Genomic DNA, 26,531 nt, shown 5'->3' with positions numbered 1-26,531 from the left:
ATTTATGCCAACTTTTCTGAAAATCTTGAAGGAAACACTGTTAGGGTGTGGCTACACTGGTTGAAATAAGATACGCAATTTGAGCTATGCAAATTGAATATCTTATTTCGATCTTACTTCGAAATAACTTATTTTGTGATTTCAAAATAACCCACTATTGTGAAACGTCCATTACTCCTCATGGAATGAGGGTTACAGGAATGTTGGAATAGTGAGCCCGAAATAATGGGCTTGCTGTTAAGATGCGGGATAGCTATTTCAGGATACTTGGGGTGTAGATGTAGCCTTAATGTATAGGTAAAGGGTTAAGTGTTGGTTAAAGCCCATAATTCTCTCTCTCTCTCTCTCTCTCTCTCTCTCTCTTTCTCTCTCCATATATATATATATATATATATATATATATATATATATATATCTCAAGAGAGAGGAACTCAGAACCTTGTATGTAACATCCAAAACTACATGCTGCATGTAGTGACCAATGCTGAGCAAACCCTACAAGGTTCAGAACATCAGTTATGCCCACAGGCTTGATTTGCTTATCCTCTTGCATAATACAACAGTCTCTTTCTCAGAGCATTTGACACTTCCCTCTCTTGATCTCATCTTGAATCAAGAGAAGAAGGATGTAGAAACTACAAGTAATAGTAGGGAAAGTAGCCAAGCTTTTTTAAAGGGTTAAAAAAGACTGGATTCAGGTTCTTTTCTATTTCTGAGCAAAGATTCTGACAGGTTTGGATTTGAAATCAGAGTTGATTTGCCCCTGTTACTTGTGATAACAGTGGTTTCAAGACTATTCTAGATTGCTGCCTCTCTTCCATCTTCCCCCATTCTGTTGATTTTCGTTTTAGCATTTGCTTGTAGTTTAAAGGTGAATGGGTTCCTGTAATCACTGAAATACACAAAAATAGATCCTACTCAGGCTGTATTAGACTTTCAGAAACTTATTAGAAAGAGAGATAAAGGTTACTTTGAAATCACTTCATAAATTTTAAAGACTTCTGTAGGCTCTGTTTTGCTCCTCATACAGATTGTAACAGCTATGGGCAGCATACACCTGGATTCCAAATGCTGTAATTTCAGAAGTCTCCACTCCAAAGATATTTGAAGCAGTTTCTCTGTTGGCTGAAGAGGTTCAGAACACACCCTGATGGCCTCTCTCAGGCTGAAATAAGTGATTGAGAGTGGATGTAAAACCAAAAAAACTATAATGAGCACAATCACTTAAAACATTTTCCCATTAATTTACTGAAAACTTGGAGTACTGCATAGCATGCTAGCTATGTAGGCATTACCCAATTAGCTTTTGTCTCTCCCTCCCCTGGGTTACTTATATCCCTCTACCTCTCCCCAAGCTACGTATTTCAGTAAGATAATGCTCATTTTAGTAGAATTATTTCTGCAGTGATCCACTTCCCTAGAGAAATCATAAAATGGGCTTACAAGAATGAACTCAAAAAAACCATTAATTAAGAGATGTCAGAAGATCAAGGAGACAATCTCGACTTAATACACTAAAATGATGCATTTTAAATTACTTGGGCTCTACACTTAAAATACAATAACCTTCAGAAAAACACTTACAGAAGCTTCTAATACTGACGTCGCATTGGGCTGATTCTTATCATTCATGCGGGCTCTCATTAATATTAATAGCAGCAATTATAAGTACAGGTCATGATTTTAAAAGACAACAAGTAGATTTAGCTACACAACTCCTATTAGCCTCCATGCAAGCTATATGGCTTAATTTTAGAGCTGTTTAGAAAAACTCCCAAGAAAACATTTTTTTCCATTGGAATTGAACTGTTTCATGGCTCTATTTTGGAAAAGTCCAGATGCAACCCAGGTGGGGTCTGACAGAAGTCTGATGGTCAGCCAGGTTTCAAACCCCTTCTGGTTTTCTGTCAGCTCAATAGTCAATTTACTGAAGTGCTTCAGAGTTAGAGACTCCAGGACCTCCAACATCTGTGGCTCTGGGACAATCGACCAGGAATTCCAGGGTCTACTGCTCCGTTTTCTTTCATTGAGAATGTTTATATTGGGAGGTTTTGTTGTGAATAAGAATGAGACCCAATTTCAAAACCCACCACAAAATGGAATCACTTTTCTTGGCACAGGCCTGTTAAATACTGCAATTGGCTTCAGAAATATCAACCATGGGCTGTGTCTAGACTACATGCCTCTGTCGGCAGAGGCATATAGATTAGACAGATCAGCAAAGGCAAATGAAGCCGCGATTTAAGTGATCGCGGCTTCATTTACATTTACATGGCTGCCGCGCTGAGCCGACAAACAGCTGATCAGCTGTTTGTCGGCTCGCCGCTAGTCTGGACGTTCCCCCTGTCGACATCAAAGCCCTTTCTCGACAGCCCCGTTATTCCTCGTGGAATGAGGTTTACCGGGGCTGCCGACAAAGGTCTTTGATGTCGACAAGGGAAACGTCCAGACTAGCGGCGAGCCGACAAACAGCTGATCAGCTGTTTGTCGGCTCAGCGCGGCAGCCATGTAAATGTAAATGAAGCCGCGATCATTTAAATCGCGGCTTCAGTTGCCTTTGCTGAACAAACAAATCTACAATCCTCTGCTGACAGAGGCATGTAGTTTAGACATACCCATGGAGTCCACATCATTCATGTTTTCCTAACTTTCATTCTTTGGTAACACTTTATAATACAGTGACATTATGTAGTTATATTGTTTGCTGCTGTGAGAGAGAAAGCGAGGGCCTGGTGCAAGACACAAGGCCTGAACCAAAGGGTATGAAGGCCAGACCTTGACAAAATAATAACATACTAGATAACATACTAGATATTTACATAAATACATTTCAGAAGGCTAGTACGGATACACCCCAACCTAGTACAAGGTCAGAAGATGGTTTGACAGAATAAAGAACAGGATTATTTTGTTCAAGGTATCAGGGACAAGGGGAGGTAACAAACAGATGCCAGGAAACACGTAAGGTGGTACATAAGTTGTATAGTCTGATACAAACACCCGGTATAAACAATATTGGGTATCTTGCCCAAACCCTTCATGTGGCTGAGAGGACAGCATAGACTTCCACTCCTAGCCACTAGGCACTCATGTGTTAGTGTACCTGTAATCATGGAGTCAGGACACAAATACTTTGCTTTGAAGGCAATAAATCTGGACATGGGTTTTTGTCACCAAACCAGGCCTATGGTCTGTCTTTATGATTAACAGGCTGCACTACCTGCTTCTAGTGTTAACAACACTGGAGCTCCAAGGACAGAAGCAATGAGAAGGTTGAAGAGCATTGCTGAGGTAATGACATTCCAGTTTTCAACACTTTGTAGTGGCCGCTAAACCCTGCAGAACTGGATGGGTGGCTATATGATAACATAAATACACTCGAACTGTGCATTCCCACAAGAGAGAAATTATTCGTTCCAGATATATTCCTTGTACTTACAATAAGAAAATACCCACTGGACCCAGCAATGTGAATGAACACTCAGCTCATCAATAGCAGCCCATGTAAAGTTATCCCTTCTGGAGCATATTAACACAAACTCCCGACATAATTTCAAAAAAAGTCCCCAGCCAAAAATCTTTGGGCCAGCCTTGCTGTCCTTGTTCTCTTAGTCCAACTTCAGACTTCCTCTCTCTCTTAGCCTGCACTTTGGGTTCCGGCTTTACAGCTCGCTCTCTCAAATGAAAAGCCATTGCCACCTGCCTTTATATTCAGCTGAATTGTCAAAACAGCCATTCCACTGAGTCAACAGACTGAACCGTTTCCCTGCTGGATAGATGCCTGGGTACAGGCAGGGGAGCGGGATCTCACTTGAGACAAACACAGCCAACATGCTGTGACTGAACAGCAACAAAACATCCCCTGCCATATCTTAGCCTTCTTTTCACAGCTGTATATAGTGTAGCTTGCTAATTTAGTGCTCAATTGATAGTGCTGTCTAAATAATTCATAATCTAAGGATGAGAAAGTGTTTAGTAGAGTTTGAATCCTGTATTCAAAGCATCGGTCATTTAAGTTCCTAAAACCCTCAGTTAGATAAATCCATTTTAGGTTAAATCAACTGAACCTGCTTTCTAATGCCTGGTACCCTGGGGGGTTATAGCTGTGCAATTCCATTGACATCAGTGGAAGTACTCCAATTTACACTGGTGCAACTCAAAATTATAGTTAGACCCACTGCACTTCTGTAATCTTTTCCTTGATTTTCTTACAATATTTGATTTATACTGAGAGAGCTTTTGAAATGTGGCTGCATTGCAGCAAAGTATGGTGCTCTGGAAACCAAAATAATCTGCATTCCAGCATGTTGTTTTACTGCAGTAACTACACACCAAAGCAAGAAATGTCTGTTTCTCGTTATCTTTATCTATTCTCCACTCCAAATGGTCTTTTTCAAGTTAGTTTCAGGCATTCATTAAAACTAGGAATTCCCATCCCATAAAACTATGCATCTTTTCTGCATCACTTTGCAAGTGTGCATGAATCTGACCTTTGTTTTACTTGGTGATGGAAAAATATCAAAACATTTGGATATCTAAATAGCCTTATATTTGCATGATTTTCCAAATCCCTTTGCTTTGCAAGTCCAGGTGAAACACCACAAGGATGAATTTTCAAGCTAAGATTTTCATGTTTTCAGTAAGCAACTCCACAAATTAAACCAATACTTTCATGATATGTTGGAAATTCTATTTTTCTTTCCCCACAAAAATAAAAAATGGAGTGGGGAAATGTGTATGAAAATGTACATGATATAATTATAATATACAAGAATAGTATCAGAGGGGTAGCCGTGTTAGTCTGAATCTGCAAAAACAATGAGAGGTCCCGTGGCACCTTATAGACTAACATATTTATTGGAGCATAAGCTTTCGTGGGCAAAGACCCACTTTGTCAGATGCATGATACATCTGTTGAAGTGGGCCTTTGCCCATGAAAGCTTATGCTCCAGTAAATCTGTTAATACACATGAATGTTATTTTTATATAAACTTTATAATATGTTTAAAAATCCATGCTTCGTTTAGTAATTTCACCCAAGCCTACTCACCCATTCAGACACTTCTAGTCTTAATCAGACACTTATGGACAAATGAACATCCTCTGCATTTTCTCCATTTCATTATCATGCTGTCTGTCTTAACAAACAACTTTGAGAATGCCCTACATCCTGGATACTGCATAGGCAGTTAAAATATTAGCAGTCACCATTTTGCTCAACATCAGCAACTTTTTTCCCCCTGCAAAGAATCATAACTCTTTAAAACTCACTAAAGTTTGACTTTGTGAACAATTCTCAAATGGGAGCCAGTTCCTTGCTCAGCAAGTGTTGCCAACTTCTAATTATATATAGTTCGGGGGGGGGGGGAGAAGGGGAGTAGTTATCTCTGACACCTCATGAAAAATGAGCTATTAAGATAAACTGTCTCACATAACAAGTCATCTCTAATTTGGGAAACGGTCTGAGTCCTGCATGAATGAGTGGAGTACTTACATTAGATATTTTGCCCAACCTACAAGAGGTTGTATGGTCTTGAAGTGTTGCAGAACAGGGCAGAATCCCTGTTCCTCTGTTGCAGAGGTGGGTAATAAAATGGCAGCAGTTCACAGGGTTAGCCCCTGGTGAGATGTTGACACTATATTTACCTGCACCTCCTCAGGTACAGGCGATTGCAGCTCCCATTGGCTGGGAACAGCAATCCACAGCCAATGGGAGCTGCCATCCCCTGTACCTGTGGAGGCACAGGTAAATATAGCAGAGTGGAGGCTGGCCAGGTAGACCGGATCAGGCCCACAGGCCTTTATTTTCCCCAACTCTGCTGTAATGCCATTACTTACTATACACTTTAGACAGCACATATATAAATGATAAGACATGATACCAGAGTGTATGAGGAGGAGGAACAGTTTAAAGAATCGCAAATGAAGAATCACAAGACATGCTTGTGAGTCCATTTTAAAGAGTAGGTGCCATTTGCACCACGAGATGGATGTTTTCAGAATTCATTTTAAGAGAACACAAATAGTGCAGTTAGTCTTAATGGGAAAACTTGGATGAAAGGCAGATTGGAAAATATATGAGCTGGTAAAGTTGGTACTGGTGTCAAAAATGAGACTTCCCATCCTATCCACAAGAAGCCCTTGAGCTATGTTACAAAAACCAACTAACACAAACTCCACGACCACCAAACAAGCCTAGTTCTCCATCTAACTAACTGCGTACCTCCCCACAACAGTACATGGATATATAGACCAGTATTGCCATCCTTATGTGTTCCGAACCATGTGTCAGTGTGACACACTCAAGTTATAATCTAGACTAGTGAGTAGTTGTGTCATCCCTGTCCTCTAACTTGAGATGCCCTTTATGCTGTTTGCCACTGCTGCTTCCACTCCTGGACTGCTCACAGCTTCTACCATGCAAGTCTCTCCCTATGTCTGTGGAAACTGCCAGCAACACGAATAGCTTTGCGAGCTCTGTGTGCTGAGGTATGTCGAAGCAGCACAGCAGCCTGATCCCCTGCCGCAGCTCTGGTGGCTAAAGGTAGCAATCTGGTGCAGGGCAGATTAGAAGCATTCCAGTGATTTGATCTTGGTTTGTTCCCCAAATGCAGCAGCTCACTGAGTTGTCAGATAGTTCCCACATCTTTGAAGTGGGAGAGGTGCATGCATGCAGGGCAGCAGAGATCAAAACACTGAGCAGCGTGACCACGGCAGGTATTGTGGGATACTGGTGGAAACCAGTTCTGTCAACAAAACAAACAGCAGTGTCTACACTGGCTCTCTGTCCACAATAAAAGGAGGGGGGAAAGAAAAAAAGTCTCTCTTAGGCATGGAAAACCTTCTTCCATTTTTGCATCTAGGTTTTGTGAGTGGTCTGAGTTCTGCTATGGAGTAGTACTAGTTGAATAGGTTCTGAACATTCTAGTTCTTGAGCAGAGAACCATTGAGGTACCATGCCATGAGGTGGAACATGTGTAGATTGGGGGGGCTGTGTCTGCATTACCGGCTGATATAGAAGGTTGGAGGTGGGTGGGAGGGTGTTTGGCAAGAAGGCCGACATTCTGGTGATAAAGGGGTACCCCAGGATTGTCTGGACCATGAGGGAGCTCTGAGAGTGACAACGGCCCTGTCCCTCTGTATTTTCTCCATTACTTTGTTGAGGAGAGGAATGGATGGGAATGCATATAGTAGGTCAGAGTCCCATTTGATTACAAGGACATCTCCAAGAAATCCTTTGCCCATCCCCGCTCTGGAGCAGAAGAGCTGGCACTTTTTGTTGCGGTGGCTGGCACCAAGGTCTATCATGGGTGGACCCCACTGATCAAAGATGGAGGTGATAACTTCATCGCTGGTCTCCAATTCATGCTCTGTGAGAAGTGCTCTGCTGAGTCTGTCTGCAGTGGTGTTGAAAGCTACTGGGAGGTGAAAAGCAGTTTTGGTTATACTGTATTTGAGGCACCAATTCCATGAGGTCATAGACTCCATGCAGAGTGTGTGAGAGCAGGCCCTGCCTTGCCTGTTTATATAAAACCATGCAAGCTACATTTCCTGTGTAGACACTGATATGTTTGTTGGCGATAAGGGACAGGAATCGGTTGCAGGTGTGTCAAACCACACAGAGCAGTAAAATGTTTATGTGCAATGCTCTTCCTGTGGTGGACCACAGTCCCTGAGTGGTATGATGTGCTACATGTGCTCCCCGTCCTGTAAGGGAGGAATCTGTGATAATGATCACTAAGGGTTCTTGAGTCATGAATAAGACCCTTGAGCAAAGGTGTGTGGTAAGTGTAGAGAATGTTTTATTGGCAGAGGGCTAGAGGGGGATTTGGAAAGAAGGTGCACGTTTAGTCTGTACACCGTGCTGAGCCATCCCTGAAGTCGGTGAATGAATATGTGCATATTCAGGATAACGGCATTGCATGTGGCCGTGGGACCAATAGTTAGAGGCAGTTGTGGGCCGTGATCTGAGGGCTGAGTTGCAGCTTGTTGGCAAGGATCTTTAGATTCATTGGAATTTGTCAAGCGGGAGAAGCTGTAGCAATTATCGTGCCTTGTTGAACTCCTATGAATTGTATGGTTTGTGTTGGAGTAAGTGTTGATTTTGTTTCATTTATTTGCAGCGCGAGGGTGTTGAAACATCTGATGATGGTAGATGTATTCCAGTGGGAGTCGTGTCTGCCGTGTGCTTTCAGGAGACAATCATCAAGCTAAGGAAAAATAATAACACCTTGCTTACTGAGATAAACTATAGCTACTGCTAGGATTTTGGAAAAAACTCTTGGGGCAGTAGAGAGGCTAAAAAGTAGGACATTGTACTGATAATGGTTGGGACCTAAGAAACTGGAGAAAATGTTTGTGAGCCGTATGAAAGAAATGTGAAAATATGTGCCTTGTAAGTCAAGGGACGAAAACTAGTTTCCCTGCTCCAACATTGGAATAATAGTAGCGAGGGTCACCATCTTAAACCTCTGTTTTTTAATGTGATACAGGGCTGTGCTTCTTAGACCGGGGTCTGTAGTGAGGTCCCCCTGTCTCTCCATCCCAGGGGGAGAAACCTCTGACTTTGGCTCATCTGGATCAAGAATGTGCCAAGAAAATGGATGGCTCAGTGGGTGGAGAGTTTTGTGGTGAGAAGACTACCTCCACATCCTCATCTTCCTCACTGGAAAAATTGACAGGCACAAGGCGATGGTATGGTGGCGGAGTAACTGGTCACACAAGGCTACTCAACATGCGGCCCGTGGCCTGTTTGTTTGCGACCCGCGGGTGGGAGCTAAAACAAAAAAGTACTCAATATAATGGTCTTCTGTTGATATGCATTTTAGTACTTAAATTCCTGGACTGTCATTGCTCATTAAAAGTGCTGTCATATGGGTGGAAATCGGGTACATATTGCATTTTATTAATATCAGCAGAACTGACTTAAATGGGGCCTGTGAGTTGTATAGTCTTGCCTTAATTTTGTATTCATGCCCGTCACTGTGAAAGAATCTATTTGCATGTATTTTCATACATATTTGCATGTATATGCAACCACATGAAAGCTGTGGCCCTCGGCATATGCTGTGAATATCATTGTGGCCCCCTGGGGCTTCCAAAGTTGAGTAGCCCTGTGGTAAGAGGTTGGTGCTGAGGAAGGAAGAGTTAAGAGTTGAAGAGACTACGAAGTCTTTGATGAGTGAATTGCAGGATTGGGGTTGTCCGAGCCATGAAATGCTGCACCGAGGTCAACTGAGGTGCCACAGGTTTGACTGACGCCGGTGCAATGAGGAGATAGCTGGTGCCTCTGCATTGCCAATGGGCAGCGCATCGTTAGTGGCAGGTGCTGGGAGCAGTGCCTGTACTGTCGGTGCGGCAATACCGGTGCCAGAGGGTGCCACATTATGTGAGGCCGACAGTGTGAAGCCTTTAGCTTCAGCATGGTGCATACCTTGTTTAATGACTGTGCAGGTGGTTCTGGAGATGCCTGGAGCATCATAGGTGCTGAAATGCAGCATGGCAGGTAGAATCAGCACTGAAGTGCTCGGACAGCTCCCTTTTGCAGGAGGGACTTTTTGTGGTACTGAAAAGGCATGCTTTTTTTTAAAGTTTTCTGTTCCCTCATGGGTTCAGGAGATTCAGGACCTGGGTCTGAAGCTAGATGAAGGGATTTTTCAAACAAGTTAAGTGCGAGGTGCAGGCCCCTGGCCCTATGAGCTCTTGCTTTGAGTTTAATGCAGTGGACACACTTGTGGGGGATATGGGCTTCCCTATTGTGAGTGCCCATCTGAGATGGAAATAGCATCACTGCATGAGGTACAACGTTTAAAACCTGGTGAGTCAGGCATCCTATCTAAATTATAACAAGAAGGGGACATTTCAAAGGGTTCTTTTTTAGAGGAACACACTAGAAATACTATCTAAAGATCTAGGAGAAAAAACAACTACACTGCTAACGAACACTGCATGGCTCCATCTCTGGCCAGGGAGGAGCTAGAAGGAAAGGCCGCAGGCCGCACATGTGTGATATCAAGGCACAAAGGCACACAGCCTAGGCAACTCACAGGACACTGCTCTGAAATACTTTAATTAGTGGTGCAGGGTGCACGGACACCTAGCCTGGAACATCTGCAGGGACATTCCTCAAAGGAGAAGCTAAGCTTCTCACAATAACGTGATTCCCAAATCGTAGGATTCAAAATCAGCATCACATGTTGCAAGATTAGTCAATGTTGATAGAAGCACCTTGTGCTGTACCCTAGAGGTCAGAGGACTTGGGTTATTTTAGATCAGGATTTGGGGGAGGAAGGGAAAGCACCTAAGGAATTAATGCCACTTACTGTACATCAGCACAGATACCAAAGCAGCCATGAACTATTGTTTTGAATCAAATACCATTTCTGAAAGTACTGCGTTTTAGCATCATAAACACAATAGCTCAAAGGGCCACCCTTCAGCAAGCCTAATATTGTAGAATGAAATACTTTTTAGAACTTAAAAAATACAGGTTTCCATCAAACTTATCATTTGGGGGGCAAGGTGTCCATTTTAATGAGATATGGCCAAGACGCTTGCGTTAACGTCTAAGACAACATTGATATTTATTGCCGTAGAAGAGCAGCTAGACTTACCTACAAACTCAGACAGCCACTGAAAATGCCAAACATTATGAACCCCATCAATTGCTCACTGAAGTCTATGGAATTAAAATTCCCATTGTTTTCAAAAAGCACTGGGTAAGGCCTTATATTACAATCAGAAATATAGAAAAGCAGTTTCTCTCCTAAAAATGGTTTTGAGTTAGGGATGTTAGATATCGGGTAATTGAATAGTCGAGTAACCGCATGAATTTTTATCAGTTACTCAAGTATTGTATAGTCTCTGGGAGCAGAGGCCACAGCCAATGTGCTCCAGCCCCACTCTCAGGGAGCCCCCTGCCACCCGACATTGCTTCCTCTGATACAGAGGCAGCAGCACAGGGTGCCAGGTGGGAGCCAGTTCACAAGGGGAGCCAGTTTAAAAACCAGCTCCCAGTGGGGGAAAAGGGGATGGTCGGCAGGGGGTGAGGGAGGCTGATGCAAAGCAGTCTCTGTCCTCAATGGCCCAGCCTGCTTGAGAACAGAGGCTCGTCTGGCCGCAGCCCTGGCCTGTGGGGGGCCTCCCACAGAGCAGCCTCTGTCTGTGGTGAGCCCAGGCCCACCACAGACAGAGGTTGCTTCGTGGCTGCCTCCCCTGCCACCCCCCTGCACTGCTGCCTCATTTTAGCTGGCTCCTCCCAGCACTAGCTCCTGCTCACCTCTCCCCCACACACACTTGCTGCCTCTGATATTGACAAAAAGTGGAGGAGGGAGGGAAATGTGTATAGTCCACAAGATTAACCGATAAACCTAGGCTGATTGGTTAATTATAGAGTCAACTACATGTTGACATCCCTATTTTGGGTATTTAAGAGAACTGACAAATATGCGTGATATACTACTATTAATTACAGAAAAACAAAAACAAACTGTAGACTTTAATAGCTTGCAAGGTGTTGTTTCAAAAACAAAATAACTGAAAAACACAAACCACCTCCTGAGGTATTCTTCCATTTACAACAGCAGAAAACAAACTTGTCATGCAGATCACTAAGCCTTTAATCCTTATTTAATGTCACTTACTTTCCCCCTTCTTTCTGTAAGTCATAACATTTAGTAGACTGAGAGAAAGTGCTGAACATGGCAATCTCATCTAAAATACTATACGGCAAATAGTCTTCTACTCCAAAGGTGATAGGAGTGAACATTAATGGAGTCCAGGGGACAGGTAGACAGTGACAACATTGCTGTCATTTGGTAGAAGAAGCCTGATTTGAGGAGATGTCTGAACACAAACATGTTTTAGAGCAGTGCTGACCAGCTTTGGTTTCAGTACTGATCACATGCTCGAGTCAGTCTTTGTTTCTAATAAGAGTGATGAAACTGAAACTAACAATACACAATATTAATCTGAATTTGAACTCTTCTGAATGCTCATTAAAATTACCAAAATAACCTATCCCAGTGTGTGGCAGGGGGAGGGGTGTAAAATCTCCCATACAAATACAGACCTCTTCTTCATGAAGACTCTGGTGATTTTCTGCAGAATCTAGGGATACTACATTATTTTCCCTTCCATTGGAAGAGATCACTATGATCACAATGTTTCACAGCAGAAGAAAATACCTGCAGACACCTCACTGTATGAAGGGCTAGGATCATGCCTATTATACACATTAACCCATTATTTAAAGGCTCTATTGGGAAAAGCACAAATATTTCAACACTTGGCTGACACTTTGTAGGCTGGGAAGTTTAAGAGAACAAGTTCTTAATGCACGTCCATTCTTTCCCTTTCTACAACTGGTCACAAACATGGTGAGAGTAAGATGTATCCACAGTGTTTTTATGTGTAGTCCCCTTACTAAAGGGGCCTCTGTTTTATTCTAAAAGACCCTGTGTGCTACAATCCAGACTACAATTCCCATGAGCCCTTGGAAAGAAACAGGAAGGGAGGACTCTGGGGGGAGACAGGACTGCTCTCTCCATGTGCTTGAAGAAAGAGGCCTAGCAGTCTGGGACTCTGCCTTGGAGTTTGGAACCAAAGGGGGAGCCAGGGTGCTGCCAAGGACATTGACCCAGTGCAGGGGCTGTTGGATGCAGCTACTGGATGCCTGTTGGAACTGGGAGTTAGCAGGCTGCTTCCTATAGGCACAGCATGAGGCAGTAAGTTTGGGCCTTGCTGGAAGTGCCTGGGACAGAGCTGCTGTTTAGCCTGGACCAAATCCTCACTACGGCTGCAACATCAGCGCCCCAACTCAAGCAAGTGTCTGGGACTGAGTCTAAGGGTGTGCACACTCTGGGATGGAGTCACTGTTGTCTAGCTCTATAAGCTTCAGTTATTGTTATGTGTTTTGTTAATGCTATTCCTTGCTATTCTGTTAATCCCTGTTTATTTAAGTTAAGTAAAGATTGTTTATTTTAAAGTATTGTATTAGATCCAGCTTTATGTTGGAATGAGTATATTCCTGGAGGCTCTCAAGGCACACCAGTGTGTGTACAAGGCCAGCCAGGTGGAGGCACCGCCATTTTACACTCATTGCCAGCAAGGGACTGCAGCAAGGGGGTGGATAGGGCTTTCCCCAACTAAACACCATCACCACTGGGGTGCTCAGGATCTCTTTTAGGTTAAAACATCTGGCGCCCAGGCACACCTGTGAGTGTGACCTGCTCCCCAGTAACCCGGGGAGGAAAAAGGGGGTTACATATGTTTTCGTCTACTAGCTACAACAGCAATGAAGACACAGAGGGTGCATCTACACTGCACCATAGGCCGAAATAAGATACACAATTTGAGCTATGCAAATTGCGTGTCTTATTTCCATCTTATTTCAAAATAACTTAATTCGCAATTTGGAGCTGTCTACACAGCACCAAATTTCAAAATAACCCGCTATTCCAAAATGTCCCTTACTTCTCATGGAATGAGGTTTACTTGAATGTTGGAATAGTGAACACGAAAAAACGGACTTGCTGTTAAAACACGAAATAGCTATTTCAGGATACTTCGGTATCCCGAAATAGCGTTGCAGTGTAGCCATAGCCACAGAAAATTCCCAATTGACTGACAGTAGCATAAAAAACCTACATCACGGTTAGAATCCCTGGCAGACTCAGTGAACACTTGAAAAATGGAATATATTGGAGGTTCTTATGGTTGCCCCTGAGTGCATATCTGTCTTTACAGTGATCTGCACAACATCCAGGTGAGGTAGGACGTATGCATAGGTGATTCATGGTAGCACTGAGGAGATGCACTGTCTCCCTATACTCCTGCCAAAATTTTAATTGCTAAATGGAATGCCCCCATATGCCCTTTCCCCATTTCCTCTGAGTCACCTTCCCTGTATCCCTTCTCCCCACAGGCACCCAATTTGTCTAGACCCCCGTGAAGGGGAACTTAGCGCAATGAGCCAAGAGAAAACGCTTGATCATGTTATGAACATCTACACAATCTATTATAAGTGGCATCTCATGAGTGTGAAACTAATTTTGTAGGTAAAACTTGGATGAGTATGAGACAGGTTGGGTCACAGAGATCCCTATAAAACTGTCACCTAATGGGATGATCATACCATTGAGCTCACCTACCTGCCTACTGGGGCTCCCCATCTCCCTGTCCTGCTGAGCCAGAAGCTCTGATCTCCTCTATCAAAGGCAGAGAGGTGGGGTAATAGCCCCCAGCAGAGTTACACAGACACTGATAACAGCTCAGATTTGGGAGGGCTTGGGTACAGGGACTTGACAGCACCCAGAAGCAAAGCCCCAAATGGACCAAAACCCCAAATGAATCCATCTTACACTATATAAACGTTTTACACTGAGAAAACGTTTGCTCTTTTTTATCAATAAAAGAGAAATATGCACAGCTGTTGCCCCACCCCCAACCAGGTAACAATTATTTATGCTGGGTTTGATAACAAACAAAAGTGAAGTATAAAAAGTAGGACTTAAGTGGTTGTAAGTGAAGACAGACAGATCAAAGCAAGATACCAAGTTAAAATTAAACAAAACACACCAGCTAAACCTGATGCACTGAGAGAAATTGTTACAAATCGTACTTTATCACCCTACTCCTTATTTCAGCTAAAGTTCTTCAGACCAGATATGACCTATCAAAAAGTACCATCACATTTTTGCCTCTCCACCCTCATCTGACTCCTAACTAAGCAACTTGCCCATGAAGAGAAAAACATTAGGGCATAGTAGGGAATTGAACCTGGAGGTACTAAGTCCTAGGTTGGTGCGATACCTATTGGCTCACCCTTCCATTCTGGGAGACCAGCTCTTTCCCAACCAGGAAGGAGCTTCCTTCCTTTCTAACCCATGTCAGGGAGATCTAAGGAACCAAGGATGTGTCTATGGACGGGTGTTAAGAAACACGGGGCTAGACTATCCTTTTTTGTTCAGTCAGAATTGTGACAGACTTAACTGGGATACTTGAGAGGGAATAGGTTTGTGTCTGGAATGAGTTTTCCTCGTGGGTAAGGATGCTATTAGCTATTACACTGAAATTTGGGATTTTTACCTGACAGCCCTCCACACCTTCCAACCCCTGCCCTCACTCCTGCACTCCCACTCCTTGTCCTCACTGCCCAACCCAGACTCCTGCACCCCCCTCTGAGCCCCCTGCCCTGGGTGACCTTTCACGTCCCCAGATCTGATTCCTGCACCCCTCACACGCCAAGCTCCTTGCCCTGAGCCCTCAACATCGCCAACTCCCTCCGCTGCAGAACCACCTTGTCAACCAGAGCTTGATTCATGGATGCCAACACAGGCTGCACTAGCCAATGCACAATGACAGGGTTCCCCCAGTCTGGATTTTACCCTTATGGACAGAATGAAATACTGTGCCCACCAAATGCCATTGTCGTAAATGAGGTAACTGTTCCTATTGAAGACCTCCTTTTGGCTTGGGTTATGAAACCATACCCTGAGCTCAGAGACCTGGGGAAAAGAAGGATTAATCACACTCTCAGCAGGTGGAGAATGGTAATTGCAAGCGTGTATTGCAGCTGGATATCCTGCTGGTGCTGTTCACAGAATTGTTTGGATCCCAGTGTTATCAGTGCTATCACTGTCAGTGTGGTTTGCTGTGCCCTTCACAATCTTTGTGCTGCCAAAAGAAAAAAAACCATCCCCAAGTCCCTGCCCTGACTCCTGCATCACCCACATTGGCAGCCCCCTGCCCTGATGGACCCAAGGCTGGGTAAATCTTCTAATTAGAAATACATATAACTCAATCAGAAGACGTGACTCTACATCACAAAAATTCATGAATTAACCATCAATTTCCCTGCATGGCAGGTCATTGCCACCTCCATTTCATAGATGCAGAAACGCAGGCACAGACTGGTCCGCTGACACGTCAGGGGGAACAAGACATGTCATGGCAGAGGTGGGAACAGAAGCCATATCTCCACCTTACGTCTCAGCTATTAATGCAGATGTTATCGCAGCCTTATACAGGTGCCAAAATATGGATCAACATGTCATGTAATGATTGATTGATGAATATGTTTTCCTCCTTGGCCATATGAAGCCGATTAGCTGGTTAAGCAGATTTAATACATAGCTCCAGGGACAGGAAATCTGTCCCTTTATCGTGGCTAATCAGTGAGAGGTGCTCCTTCAGTGAAGTCTCTGAACCACTCAACACAGCAATACGATACAGAGCAGATTTATTCATTCAAAAAGGTCAGAGGACTATATTAGAGTAGTATCGCTGAAATTTACACACACGGCAGGTGTAAATTCTCCATGTGAACATGTCCAAACTGACTTTATTACTCATAGGCGGGAAATGCTCCTGAAAAAAAAAACCTCTCTTGCAAGATCTGCTATCAGATTTAGATTTTAAATGGCCTTCATGACAACCTGGCCGCCATGCCAAGGTGCAGTGTGCTGTCTCTTCTTTCCAGAGAGCTCCAAGGGAAATGTTAAATAGGACTTATGCTCTGCTCCCTGCTGTCTACCTGATTGGTTCCCAATCTTTCCCTCCCATTCCTCAAGCTAAGGTCGTAGCTGCTTGCAGATGCTCATACATCTCACATGCTCCATCAGCCACAGCACCGGGCATGGCTCCAGTTCCCAGATCTGTGGTCGTACCAATCAGCCACGGTCACAGCAGAGCAAGGGAAGAGAGTGGTCATAGTCATTAGCATGTGCAACCTTCTGTATTTATGTAAGAATCTAGGAACCCTGGGTCCAATAGTGACATGTCCTGGCTGTTTTCCTTCATCCTCCCTGCAAAACTGCCACCTGCTCCTTTCTGCCAGTTTTCCTCCCACCTCAGATCTGCTTTCTCTGTTGTCTCTGCATCAGCTCCTAACAGCCAGGGTTTCTGATCCCTTTGTCACTGTGAGCTCTCCAGCAACGGCTCAAGAATTCTCTCCCTACCACTCCTTGCCAGCTGCCCCTCCCTTTGCAGCAGCCTCCGGTTCCACCCACTGCTCTGAACAATTGAGAGGCAGTTGCAGGGCAAGGATGGGATGACTCCGATAACCCTGACCAGACGACGCTGACACTGACAGTACGGACCACCGAAGTACGACAGGAGGGAGAGTACCACCCAGGGGCGCGTGGTTGCTAAGGACCGACTAACAGGGTGGTAATACATGCATTTAGGTACCGCCAGGCCCAGCCTTTCGGCAAGGTGAGCGAGGTGGTTGTCTAGGGTCCCACGCTGCCCAGCTCCCAACCCCGCCCACCCAGCAGCCCTGACTGGGAGCCGCGCAGCTGTGCAGCTCAGCCATGCAGCCTGGGTCCCTGCAAACTCTTTGGCTGGGCCTGGGGACTGCTGGGATACGCCAACTTCAAGTTCCATCATGTGCCGAGGCCTGATTTATTCCCTGCCTGCTCTCACATTCATCTGTGCCATTATTAGCAAAGGTATTTTACTGAGCGCTCTCCTATCTGAATAGAAGCGGCGCTAGCGGCTGGTTGTCTTTCCTACACAGCATTCAGCCTTGCAAAACAAAGACAATTGGCTAGTCCAGGCACAAAGCCGGTCTTTCCAGGTAACTGACGAGATCAAAATAAAATGAGAGCTATTCTACTTGCTTGCAAATAACCCCTACCCAAAAGCATGGGGGTGAATTGAATCATGCAAGGCTGCAGTGTCTACATAGACTTGATCCTGCAGTGCCTTGCAGAGTATGTGGCTGGGCCCTCCAAGCTCAAGGAGATTTATCAAAGTCAACCCAAGTTGACTCCTACACACACTTCAGCCGGAATCGGGCTTCACGTTGTTGTATAGGGAATGCAGTGTGCTTAGTGTATGGTATTTCATATTTGAAGCAAAGCAAGGGAGAAAGCAGATGTTAAACACAACAAAGCAAGCCGGGGAACCTTTGAGTGTAAAATAATCTATATGCTTGTTAGAGATTTTACCCAACATTGCTTTGGTCTTTGACTGAAATAATTTTTGTTTTTGTATTTAAATCATTCCTCTGAGGTGGGGCTGGGGATGAGGGGTTCACGTTGTCCCAGGGAGAGAGGACAACCCCAGGCCTCTCTCACCATGTTCCTCGGCTCGAGGATAGACAGACAAACTTTCCCCAGAAGATACCTATCGCCCCTTTCTCCAGCCCTGCCACCAGCTGCCAAAATAGGTTATAGCTGACCTGGTCCCCATCTCTGGTCCTTGGTGCCCCACTGTGGTTATTATACAGTAGCATACCCCTCCCTTTTCATTTTATGATAAACAGTCGCATTCCAGGCACAGTCCACTGTCCTGGCACAATCAAACCCTAGCCTTGCTTTAAATCATGGTAAGAAGAAGCTGCCTACCAAATTTGGTGGGCCTACCTCTTACTGTTTCAGAATTCTTGAACACACAGACTCACAGACAGACCAGGCAGGGGCACAAACTCTCTCAAATATATAATAGGTTGGCCTCTAGGCTATAATTTTCCAAGGAAACTGGGGACTTAGTGAACAGGGATCAGTCCCCTAAGTTCCGTAAAGGTTGTCTTATGATACAGCACTACAGCAGCATAGCTGCGCCACTGCAGTGTGTTAGTGAGGACATGACGATGCCAACAGGAGAGCTTCTCCCTTCTGTATATTTAATCCTCGTCCCCAAGAGGCAATAGTTATGCTGATGGGAGAAACTCTCCTGGCTACCTAATGCTGGGCAGTATAACTACATCACTAGTGGGGGGTGGATTTTTCATAGTTATACCAGTACAGGGCTGTAGTGTAAACCTTATCTTAGTCTTGTTGGCAAAATCTCTGACTAGCTAAATCCAGGCACGACTTTTCTGTAGCAAGTGAAAAAGGCAAAACACGACACCTGAGGCATTACCCAGACCAAAGCACTGACTTCCTACTCTGTCACTACAATAAAATCAGTCACTAAATTCTACACCAGAAAAGCAGCACACATAGCCCAGAAGGCTTGAGAGCTTCCCTACAATAAATAAAGAGCTCTACAACTTAGGATGTAAGCGAGTAGTTGAGTACCCAGTAAGCCTAAGCTTATCGGGTAGTCGAGATGACTACTCGCTTCTCCCTTTCTCCCCCTTGTTGCTTCTGTAACAGAGGCAGTGGGGTGGGGGAACAGTAGCCAGTGCTGGGTGGAGCCATCTTAAAAGCTTCCCTCACACTGCCTCCGTGGTGCCGCCTGGTCTCCCCACCATGTTGCTGCCTCTATCAGAGGCGACAGGGTGGGGGAAGGGGGTAGGGGAAGTTGCTGTGAAGCAGCCTCTGCCCGTGGCGACCCGTGGCTATCCACGGGCAGAGGCTGCTCCGGCATCAGGCCCCATCACGGGGCCCCGGCTGCCGTGGGCAGAGACTGCTGGACCCGGAGCAAGCCAAGACTGAGCAACTCTGGGTCAGTCCTTGCTCGTGCGGGTCTGGGACTGCTGTGGCTCTGCATTTTAAATGTAGTAAGAGCCTTACTTAGGATGTCAGCCAGTAGTTGAGTAGTCGATTACCCAATAAGCCTAAGCTTATTGGGTAGTTGAGTTGACTACTCGACAACTCACTTCTCCCCCCCGCTTCCTGCTTTCCAGCTTGTGGTGCTCCAGGAGCTACCTGCTGCAGCTCTGCAGTTTAAATGTACTAGGAGCCCAGCGTACAATCAGCCCGGCTCCCACTACATTTAAACTGCAGAGGCACAGCAGGGATAGCTGGTGGACGGGTGTGAGCCGGGACAAGGCACCTTCCATTATCAACTGATCATGTCATCAATACAAATTGTATTGACTACACAATTGATCTGGTACCCGCCACTTAACAGCCTTACTACAACTACAGTTCAAAGCAGCGAGAGAGACTTAGGAGAGTCTCTATGGTAATGGATCTTTCTTCCCCGCTTTCACGGGGCTGTTACTAGACAGGAGGAAATGTTAAAAAGATGAACAAGCACATCCAGTTGGATTGTGAAATGGCTTGAATGTTTTGTATCTAGTGCTGTGATTAAAACCCGCCCTAAGAATGAGGTCTCTTCCCACTTGTTTTAGTTCTGCCCCTTTCAAAGGTCCTCAAGTTAAACACCAATACAGCAAACCTTCATCTGCTGTAATAATGAAGGCTGTAATGCATGTAATTTGCCTTTAGCAAATGCTGAATGTATTTAGGTTATTTACATGTCCTGTTTTTGAAATGTGTTAATGCCCTTTGATGATTAGGGAAGGAGAAAGATACATTAAGCTAACAATGGTATTGTGAGTGGCTACTGTCTTGAGTCTTTGGGTGGGACTTTGTATCTTCTCAGTGCTTCTTAATCTTTTCCATACTATATCCCAAAGTTACAACTAAGAAGTGTTTTGGGGTCCCTCTTCTACCAACAGAAAAAGGATGGTTGCAACCTCCAAAACAGGTTTGTGATGCTTACCTTGAGAATATGATGAGTGGAAAAAAAACCAGGAAGCTAGTAGTGTGAACTAGTAAACATCACAACCGGCTGGGCTATTGACTACTCCACTGACTACTGTGCTCAGAGCCTGCCACATAGGAAGGGCCCAGGGTGAGGAATAAGATTGTTAAACAATTAATGGACTGGTAATTGAGATAGGAAGCCAGACACCATCGCTGAAGAACAAAGCAAGTTGTCAGAGGGTTTTCATCCCCAGAGGACACCGTTGATCACTCTGACTGGTAAGAGAAACGTTGCTGGCAAGCCCCATTCAGAGACAGTTTTTAGAGACCTTGACAGCTGAAAGGAATACCAACAAAAGCAGAGGGATAAGGAGCTGTGATGTAGTGAGCCTACAACAACAGAGGGGTGGCAGGAAGAGACAGCGAACTGCTACCAATCACTCGGCACAGGCAGCTTGGCACCAGCCCCTCACAGCATCGCTGTCAGCAGTAATCACTACATGAGTAAATTATATTACCTCCAGTTATTCTACTACTTCTCATCACTCTCCTCCTTCCTCAACCCATTTACTAGGACTAAAATCATCTCGGTGAATTGCCATCTCAATTTACATCCACTCTGTACGGGTTTTTTTTATTATTGTCCTTCACGCAGCATTCAATCATTTGTCATCACTACTCTAATTACTCGCAGAAATGGGGAAGAATTCTCACACTCACTGATCATGGAGGGAGACCAAACCAATCATCATCCGTTAGTACCGTCAGGCCAGTCAGCGTATCAACTGACAGTCCTGTGAAGATTGGGAGACAGATGAAAAGATTGTCAACTGGCTCATATTTCAATGGGCTGAAAGAATCTGATGTGCGAAGAGCAAGGCCTCACCTGCCATTGGCTGCCAAGTTATGAAGGGATTGACAGACCTCACAGACATGCTTTTGTTGTTTTGGGGAAACCAGAGTTCACTGGTAAATCGCAACACGGGTGGCATAATCCGGTCTGTATGTTTTCTTGAACTCAGTCTCATTACAATTCCTGAGTGCCACATGCTTTCTTTAGTTATATAAAATGATACTTATAAGTGATTTGTCCGAGATTACAGAGCAAATTTGCAGAAATGGAAGCAGGATATACTAAATCCCCATCCAAAATCTTAACCACAGGACCATCCATCTTTTCTCATGATATTATTATCTTCTTTAAGAGGCAGAGCTAGAGTCAGGTCCCAGAGAGAACATGGAGTTTAAAAGTGAATTTACTCTAAGAAACCAGACATATTGTTGCCAATAATGCCTTTGGTCTCAAGGAGAAGGGCAGGAACTACGCTGTTATAAAAGCAATATTTAATCAGCCATTTCTCGGAAAAGCATTAAAAGTGTCACTGTGATTGAATGGTCTTGTGCCAACATCCATGACATCACTGCAAAGACAGCAACAGCTTGAGCAAAAAGAGCCTTACAAGAAGAATGTAGTAGCACATTCTGGCTGTGTCTAGATTGCACCCCTTTTCCGTAAAAGGGATGCAAATTAGACACAGCGCAATTGCAAATGAAGCGGGGATTTAAATCTTCCCCGCTTCATTTGCATAAATATGGCTGCCGCTTTTTTCTGGCTCGGGGCTTTGCCGGCAAAAAGCGCCAGTCTAGACGGGGATCTTTCGGAAAATAAAGCCTTTTCCGAAAGATCCCTTATTCCTCTTAAAATCAGGAATAAGGGATCTTTCGGAAAAGGCTTTATTTTCCGAAAGATCCCCGTCTAGACTGGCGCTTTTTGCCGGCAAAGCCCCGAGCTGGAAAAAAGCGGCAGCCATATTTATGCAAATGAAGCGGGGAAGATTTAAATCCCCGCTTCATTTGCAATTGCGCTGTGTCTAATTTGCATCCCTTTTACGGAAAAGGGGTGCAATCTAGACACAGCCTGAGTTTAGCAGTGTAATATAAGCTTTCTGCATCTTCATAGTTCTTTTTATCCAAAGCACTTTACAAAAAAGGAATTAAATCCAGGATACCCCTGTGAAGTCAATAAATAGTATTGTCCCCATTTCTCAGATGGGAACAAGTGAGGGCAGCATTTTCTTCAAGGTCTCTCAAGAGCACAGACAAGGTTTGCAAACTCCCATTCTGTGCTTTACCTCTAAGAATACTCCATCCAGAGAGTGTGCCCGTTTTCCTAGTGGCAGAGGAAAATGACAAAGGAAAAACTTGAAGGAGCGACTGGGTACAAATCAAATGACGAGGCTGCTGGCCATCACACTAGAAAGGTACATAAAGTATATATGGATTTCTCTGCACTTCTAAACATAGTCAAGTTACTTACTGCAAATACAATTTGTTGGAACAGTGATTTCTGCAGGTTACCCATTGGTATTATCCAAAAATAATATTTCATTGTATTGGTTACTTGCAAACTGTTCATTTCAGCAGTTCGCTTTTCATTCTTACTGGCGTACGATTGGTCATCTAAATCACAAGTTAGCATTTTCACTGCCTGACTGAACCATTGTAAACAAGACAGTAACAAATGACAACTAAGGAGTATCACCTTATAGTCTGTCTTTTCAGATGAATAACCATGTGTAATATTTTCAGGATTTATAAACTCTCATGAATACAACCTGAATCAAACTCAATGCTTTCCTTTGCCAAAATATGAGTAACTTTTTCTGTGTCAGCCAGTCCTTCTATAACATATTTTGACACTGTAATCAGTGGACTCAACTCATCTGACAATGTTTGAGCTGAGCATCAATCAATAGTTAATTGTATGCCATACACTATACAATCAAAGCTACTGGTATTTCAAAAATAATTGGCTTAAAATTGTTAATTACCAGACATGCTTTTATTAGTATTCCAAAGTATGTTTAGTCTTGCAAAAATAATAATACATTTTCAGCATACTATAAAATCCTGAGGAATTTGATAGCATCTTACCAAGAAAGGGCTGGATCCAAACCTCAAATAACTCCAGGTGGCTTTTGTAGTCTTTGAGCCACGTTCTAACTGCCTAACATCACTACAAAAACAATTGTGAAATCAAACTGATAATAAGTGTTCATTATTCAAGAAATAATGCAAATGGGCAGAGCATGTGACCCCACCTCCCCCCTTCTCCATGTTTCTCCTTCGGTTGGCAGCTCTTCCTTACGGAACAATTGGTATTAGTTTGCAATATCGGGCCTTATTTGGAGATGGCCTCCGTGGACTCCATGGGATTATTAAACTAGAAAAAAAAAGAAATCAAATAAACAGAGAAAAAGTTACCAACTTGTTTCTGTTAAATCTTTATCTCTTATTCTTACAGAAGTTCAGCCGTCATTATTTTGGGTCCCAAATGTTTAGTCTATTAACTTGGTCAGCTACAGATTTAAAAATCTAGGCAAGAGGAAAATAATACAGTACTTAGCAGGTCATCTCATCTGCAATTTGCTACCGGTTTCTCCCTCTTCCTCACATTAGTGTTACACCCTGGGTGCGTCTACACTGGGCCACTTATTGCGGAAAATCAGCCGCTTTTCCGGAATAAGCCGCGAGCTGTCTACACTGGCCCTTGAATTTCCGGAAAAGCAACGATGCTGTACTGTACAAAATCAGCCGCTATTCCGGAAACCGTACGATGCTCCCGCTCGGGCATAAGTCCATTTTCCGGAAAAGCTTTTCCGGAAAAGGGCCAGTGTAGACAGCTTTTCCGGAAAAGCAGAAAAAACGAAAAAAAGCGGTTTGGACGCTGGGAGACCCCGTAGGAGCCGCGGACTTCCTGGTAAGCCCGAGCTGTTAAAGGGCTCTCAGGCTGCTGGGCGCATGTGCCAGGAGCCTGTCTGGGTCAGCTCTGCCGCCTGCTGTGCTGCCCAACACTTTTTTCCTTTCGGCTCACCGCACCATGGCAGCTCCTGCTGGAGAGCCCCCTGGAGCCCCAGCGGAGGAGGCCCCCAGGGGCCGCAAAAGGCGGGCCCCATCCTGGAGCCCCAGGGAGCTGGAGGCCCTCATCGAATTATGGAAGGAGGAGGAGGGTCTCCACGATCTCCATTCCCGGCGCCGGAACGCTGATCTGTACACTCGGCTTGCGCAGAACCTGGCCCAGCAGGGACACCCCAGCCGCAACTGTGAGCAGGTCCGCTCCAAAGTCAAGGAGCTGTGGCTGGGGTATGTCAGGGCCACTGAGGGCAGGGGGGCAGGACCCGACGCCTGCCCATATTTTGCGGAGCTCCACTCCTTTCTGGGAGAGCCCGCCCCTCAAGCCCCACCGGTCCCCGTGGACACCTGCCAGCGGCCACCTATTAACCGTCCCACCGAGCCGGAGGAGGCAGACGACAGCGGCAGTGCATCTGGTGAGGAGGCCAGCGTTGCCACCCAGCAGGCCCCCTCCAGCAACTCCTCCGAGGACGGGGAGGAACCCACTGGTGAGTCTGTGCAGTTTGCACTCCCAAGGGTGGGGGGCGGAGGGCGGGAGGTGGGGAGCCAGGTGCCCGGAGGGGGGAGGGGGAGAGCATGTCACTCAGGCCACGTGAGCTGCACGCTGCATAGCATGAGGACAGCAAGCAGCAGGTGCAACCACGTGCAGCCTGGTGACCGAGCGGCACGTGACCACGGCAGGCAGCTGCAGGCCACGCCTGGGACCCTGCTGCTCACACACATTTGGCGGGACCAGGGGGAAGGGTGGATGCCGGACGGAACTGGCCAGGGCCCCAGGGACTCAGCCCAGAGCCCGCAGCTCCAGCAAGGGTGCAGACCAGAGAACGGCACACTGTCCCATGCCTGGCTGTGAGGCACAGCCAGCTTCTAATTGGGTAGACCGCAGCGTCACGGTCCTGTGACCGTGGCCCCCACCGAGCCCCTCACCTGCTCCCGGTGCCTTGGCTGGTTCCCCAAGGGAAGTCCCCACTGGGGCCACACATGTTCCTGGGCTACCGGGCTTGCGGGAGGGATCGTGGGAGGGAGAAGGGCCCCTGAGTTGTGCTGCAAGGATGGGACATCCCCCCACCCCCCAGTCACCCTTCTGGTTCCGTCCAGGAGATATCCCACACGAGGGGATCTGAGAGCCCAGACCGCCTCTGCCAGATGTGCTCCCAGGCACTGCGTGGGGATGCATCTCGCTCCCTGTCAAACAGCAGTGATTAACCCAAAAGCTTTTCACAGTCTCCACCGGCAGGGAGTTCCACAGGTGAACGCTGCGCTAACACCCTCCCGCCCTGCATGGGGCCAGGATACAGAGCGGTGCTTACAATACCCTGGAGGGAGGACCCTACTCCAGGGGCAGGCAGGAGGGGAACCGAGTGGGCCCAAGCCACACAACTGTGGGGTCACCTGGGTTCAGGGGTGGAGGGCATGCGGTGTGGGGACAGTGGACGGCCTGCCTGACTGACCCATCCTTTCTTCTCTTCCTTGCAGCGGGACCCAGCACCAGACCCTCCATTGCGGCAGCAGCGCCACCCCCAGCAGGCCAACCCCGGAGGCACAGGCTCCGCCAGAGGGACCAGCTGCTTCGGCGCCACGTCCATGCTGTGGAGGCAATCCAGGCCTCCATCGAGGAGCGGGTGCAGGGGGACCTGCAGTGGCGGCAGGATGCCTGGGCTGCCTTCCTGGCCGAATGCAGAGGGATGCGCACCACCATGGACACTCTCACGGCACATATTGTGCATGCCATTCACTATGGCATGGGCGGAGCCCAGGCCCCCGCCATCCCTCCCGTAGCACAGGTCATGCCCCCTCCCATCCCAGCTCCTGGCCCTGTTCCTGCCCCTCCTTCTATCCCAGCTCCTGGCCCTGTTCCTGCCCCTCCTCCTATCCCAGCTCCTGGCCCTGTTCCTGCCCCTCCTCCTGACCCTGTTCCTGCCCCTGTTCCTGCCCCTGCCCCTGTTCCTGGCCGTGCCCCTGTTCCTGGCCGTGTCCATGCTCCTGGCCACCTCCGCGTGCAGCCTGCCCCGATGCGGTCTGCCCAGCGTGGGCAGGCTGGCCCCCGGTGGAGCGTTCGCAGGGGCCGCCCATCCCAGTAACTGCCTCCCCCCGTCCCAGTTGAAGGTCTCCCCCTCTCCTGTCCCAGTTGAAGGTCTCCCCCTCTCCTGTCCCAGTTGAAGGTCTCCCCCCTCTCCTGTCCCAGTTGAAGGTCTCCCCCCTCTCCTGTCCCAGTTGAAGGTCTCCCCCCCCCCC

The 26,531-nt window shown here is 46.1% G+C and overlaps 1 protein-coding gene across 4 annotated transcripts in view; it reads right to left on the bottom strand.

Moving 5' to 3' along the window:
• LOC149523542 (uncharacterized) overlaps positions 1 to 26,531 on the bottom strand; it is a 929,974-nt gene that overhangs the window by 580,109 nt on the left and 323,334 nt on the right. Inside the window, exon 3 of one of the 4 annotated variants that reach the window (XR_016350705.1) lies at positions 23,242 to 23,607. The exons of the other annotated variants lie outside the window; for them this stretch is intronic. The gene's annotated coding sequence lies outside the window, so the exon portion shown is untranslated. Of the gene's footprint in view, positions 1 to 23,241; positions 23,608 to 26,531 lie in introns of those variants that run through there. 4 annotated transcript variants of the gene reach the window in all.

The sequence above is a fragment of the Pelodiscus sinensis genome, chromosome 15 (genome assembly GCF_052426305.1).
Source record: "Pelodiscus sinensis isolate ZL-2025 chromosome 15, ASM5242630v1, whole genome shotgun sequence".
In the NCBI taxonomy this organism is placed as follows: domain Eukaryota; kingdom Metazoa; phylum Chordata; order Testudines; family Trionychidae; genus Pelodiscus; species Pelodiscus sinensis.
The sequence above is the reverse complement of the archived record's forward strand: the minus strand, read 5'-3'. Positions and strand labels throughout refer to the sequence as shown.